This window comes from Pteropus vampyrus, unplaced genomic scaffold (assembly GCF_000151845.1).
Source record: "Pteropus vampyrus isolate Shadow unplaced genomic scaffold, Pvam_2.0 Scaffold546, whole genome shotgun sequence".
Lineage (NCBI taxonomy): Eukaryota > Metazoa > Chordata > Mammalia > Chiroptera > Pteropodidae > Pteropus > Pteropus vampyrus.
The window spans coordinates 186,864-191,718 of NW_011889327.1; positions in this window are offsets into that span (position 1 = coordinate 186,864).

The window sequence follows — 4,855 nt, forward strand, 5'->3', positions numbered from 1 at the left end:
GGTCCCTCCAGGCTGGCTGGCCTCAGAAAAGGCATAATTAACAAACGATGACGAGCGGGCAGTAGGAGGTCTTGACTAAGGTGAGAGCCAAAGGGCCTCAAAAATTAAAAACGAACTACCCTACGATTCAGCAACCCTACTTCTGGGTATTTATCCAGAAGAACGGACGTCGGGGGCTCAAGGAGACAGCGACAGGCCCTTGCTCACCTCGTGACTGCTCGCGACGGCCAAGAGGTGGCAACCGCCGAATGTCCATCCACGGGAGAATGGACAAAGGAGGCTAGGTACATACACGCGACGGAATTCTATTCAGCCTTTAAAAAGAAAATTCTGCAGCACGTGACGATACGGACGAAGCTTGAGGACATTATGCTAAGTGAAATAAGCCGGTCACAGAAAGGCAAATACTGTGTGGTTCCTCTCATATGAGGTACCTAAAGAAGTCAAACTCATCGAATCAAAGAGTAGAATGGAGGCTGTCAGGGCTGGGGGAGGGGAGGGGAAATGAGCAGTTACTATTCAATGAGCTTCAAGTTTCCGTTAAGCAAATAAATAATGTCTAGAGATCTGCTGTCCAACGTCGTACTTCAGTCGACAATAACGTACGGTTACAAAGTTGTTAGGAGGGTGGGTCTCTCAATGAAAGACCCGACACCATACAACTCCTAGAACAAACACAGGCAGCTCCTCGGGCGAGGGAGACACAAGGAGAAATAAACAAATGGGACTCCATCGAACTAAAAAGTTTTTGCGAAGGAAAACTATCGGCGAAACAAAAAGACAACCTACTGGATGGGAGAAGACTTTGCCTACGACACATCTGACAAGGGGTTAATAGCCAACATTTATAAGGAAGCCAAACAACTCACACCAGAAAAACAAACACTCCAGTAAAAAATGGGCGGAGGACCTGAACAGACACTTCTCCCAAGGAGACATACCCATGGCTAACAGACATAGAAAAGATGCTCGACTTCACTGGCTATCGGGGAAACGCAAATCAAAACCACACTGAGATACTATCTCACACCTGTTAGAACGGCTGTCGTCAACGGGGCAAGGAATAACAAGTGTTGGAGAGGTTGTGGGGAGAAGGGACTCTATGGAAAACAACATGGGGTTCCTCCAAAAATTAAAAATAGAACTACCGTATGATCCAGCGATTTCACTTCTGGGTATTTATCCAAAGAAACTGAAAGCACTAATTTGAAAAGACATATGCACCCCTATGTTCACGGCATCATTATTTACAAAGACATGGAAGCAAGCTAAACACCCAACAAAAGATGATTGGATAAAGAAGTTGTGGTTCGTGTATACGATGGAATATTACTCAGCCATAAAAAATGAAATCTTACCATTTGCAGCGACTTGGATGGACCTAGAGGGTGTTAGACTAAGTGAAATAAGTCAGAGAGAGAAAGACGGATACGAGAAGATTTCACTTACATGTGGGATCTAAGGAACAACATAAACAAACAAACGAAACAGAAAAAGACTCCTAGATACAGAGAACAAACTCATAGCCACCAGATGGGAGCGGGGCTGAGGGGCTGAGAGGCATTTTTCACCAAAAATGAATGGAAAGAAACTGAGGTCTGCTCTGGCAGGGGCGGAAGACGCGGGATGCCATATTCAGATAATAGCGCGATGAGATTCCTATTTGTACATACCTGTGTCGAGACCCCCGGCTGAAACTGGCCACCTAAAAAGGTCAATGTTTGGGAACATGTTTGTAAAATGGCTTTGTGTGACGTGCTGTTGATGACCAACTGACAGCCGCTGGTCCGTGGTCTTCTAGGAGGAAATGGGAGCTGTGTATCCGAGCATCGCTCAGTGTGAGAGATTCCACTCGGGATGGAAACCTGCTCCTGCCAGGAGACATACTTCCTTTCTGTGTTTGATAAAATTCTCTTTGCCTGGGCTGCTGTGACGGTTTTTGCTGCAGGCTTGCTTCATGCCGCCTCAGCTACTGCTATGGTTATCAGATTTACCTTCTTTTAATTGCAACAGCTTTTCCATATTTTGCACTAATTTTCTCTCTCTCTCTCTTCCTCTGTCTCTCTGTCTGTCTGTGTCTGTCTGTCTGTCTCTCTCACTCTCTCTGTATCGATCTGTCTGCTTACCTATCTATCAATTTTATTGCGCCAAGATCTTTTTGGAAGTTTCGACGTCTAAATGAATTTAATAATGTTTGTTAGATATACTTCGTTTGTTCTTAATTTGCTCATTTCTTCTTTATAAATGCAACTCGAAAATAGGAATTTATAGGGAAAAGTCATATATAGTTTACATAATTTTATTCAGTTATATAACATTCTGCGTACATAAATGAAAGTTTAATCACACGTATACTCGCATATGGGACTTTTAGTAAATTTGCTCTGACTTTTATTTTTTACAGGTGGACAGGAAGAGCTGGTGACGTCTGAATCTGCAGTGGCCGTTGCCACCTCACAGCGCCAGCTCCCAGCACAGCTGCAGCTTCTCAGGTCCGCCGCAGAGTCCTGCTTTTAGCGAGCAGCCCGCACGTTAAAAGTTCGCTTCACGTGTGACCTCGGGAACTGCCCTTGGTAAGCCTGTCCTAGAAACGTGTCCCGGGATTGCCCAAATCCTGCGAAATCCTCTATCCCTGCTTCTTTTCTTTCTTTCTTCCTCCTTTTTCTTCGCTCCGGCTGAAAGCACACTTCCTCTGAAGTACGCACTGGCGACGGGCGTGTATCCTGATGGCGGAAATGAATCGACGTGAGCTCCTGTCGTTCCGTGCACGGTGAGTGACGGCTGGGGACTCGCGCGTGGGGGCCGGCGGGGATCTCGGCTCTGTCGTCGGTTTCTCGCTCGTGAGCCCTTCGTTCTTAGGTAGATATTTTTAGTCTCTCAGTGTTACCTGTGCCTCTTGGGTCACCCAGCGTCTGTCACAGGCTCCTCCCGAGTAGACGACATACTAATATGAGACCATGGAATGGAAGTTTTGACATATGCAAAAAACTTGAGAAGTAGATCAGTGAGAAAGTACTGGAACTAGATATTTAAAGAAAGGGAACAGATGGTCTCTCCGTAAAGATGCTCAGATAAAGCCAAAAATTAACGAGCAGATGGTTTGCACTCCGGAGCAGGGTGACAACGGAACCTGAGGCTGGCGGGCGGAATGGACCCGCTCCCACCTTTCCTGAAGGACCGAGGCTCGCATGGCCAGGGGACAGCATCACGGACCATGGGCGATCACGGAGGCGCCTTTGAATCTGACACGTTCCATGCCGAATTCCCCAGCACGGCGCTCGTGTTCCGTCCACAAATAAATGACTTGCACTTAACCGTGGGGAGGAAAGCGGTCCACAGGGCAGACCAGACACAAACATCACAGCTCATACGTGAGCAAATCAATGCCGACTTGGGTCTAACTCTTTTCCAATATTGGCGTAGCTTTGTTTATTCAATTGGCAAATAAAATCTTGAGAACATTCTAAACAAAACAGGTCAATATTTTATATATTTTGTGTATATATGGCTAGTTGTTTTTACTTGTAGAAAAAATATGGATTTTTTTTTAGAATTGTCATTGAGCTTTATCATCTCTTAGGTAGCATTTTCCATGATAAAAAATTCTCAGAACAAAGAAATAGACAAACCCATGTGACAAAAATAATTAGACAGGCAAAGCTTGAGTAATGTAGCTTAACCCATGCAGAATTACAGAGATTTAAATAGGGTTCTCTTTTTCCCATTTAAATCTGCATTCTGGTCTTGACCGGTTCCACTGATATCATTTTAATACATTTTTCCCTTATTATTTTATGTGGATTCACATGGTTACACATGCCCAAATTCACATATATGGATTTTATTAAAATTTAATAATTTTATTAAAATTCAATAATTTCTGTTCAGAAGCCTCCCCCCCGCCCCATAATGTCTTACAATTGCACACAGAAGTCCAACTCATTCTGGTAAAGGATGGTATGATATTTCTTGGAATAGGAGTACCAAAATCTATTTGTGGAATATTTAGCGTATTTCTATTTTAAAAAATCTATTATCAACCATGCTTCATGGAGCGAAGGTGAGTAGAGGTCTTTACGGTCATGTATGGAATAATAAAAACAGGATTGCTAGGCGAACACCCAGAGGTACAACCATTAAAATTTTTTGATAGATGCTACCGAATTGCACTTAACAAATGACATTCCCACCCAGGTTGTAGGAGAGCACCATGACCCAGTCCCCCATCAAAAAGTGATAACAAATTCAACTTGATTTTCTAAGCATCTGTTTGCAAAATACGTAAGTTATTGTTTAACAACAACTAAGTATAATTTGAACTGTTAGAGAACCTCTTCCTTCATACCTGAGCCAAAATCCCGTTATTTTGATCCGCTGGTCCTAGTCCTGCTACTGGGGGTCACATAGACAGTGTTTCTGCTTTGTTTATGCAACGACGCCCCACATCTTCGAGACAACCATGATCTCTCTCCGAAATGTTGTCTCGTCTATAAACTCAACACTTCCTGTTTCTCGAATCATTTTAAATCATACTGGCCCTTCGTCATTTCGGACTCTATCCTTGTATGCATTCTGGTTTTTTGGTCTAACAGGCAAACGTGATGATATTCAGAAATGGCCCAGCCAAGCTGTCACGAGAGAAAACTGAGTGGCTGAGAGGACGAAGCGTAACCTGCTGTTTCCGGAACCTTCTACTCTTAGGCTTGCTCATCTAAGAGGAATTTGAGCAACGTGGGACACACGTCAAGGAGTTGTATTTCTTGTTCCTAAGAAGGGCTGTATGTTTTCCTGCATGTCACCTGTAGGATTTGAGTAGATTGCTGCTCAGGGCTGTGCTGTGTCCGCCCCCCACCCC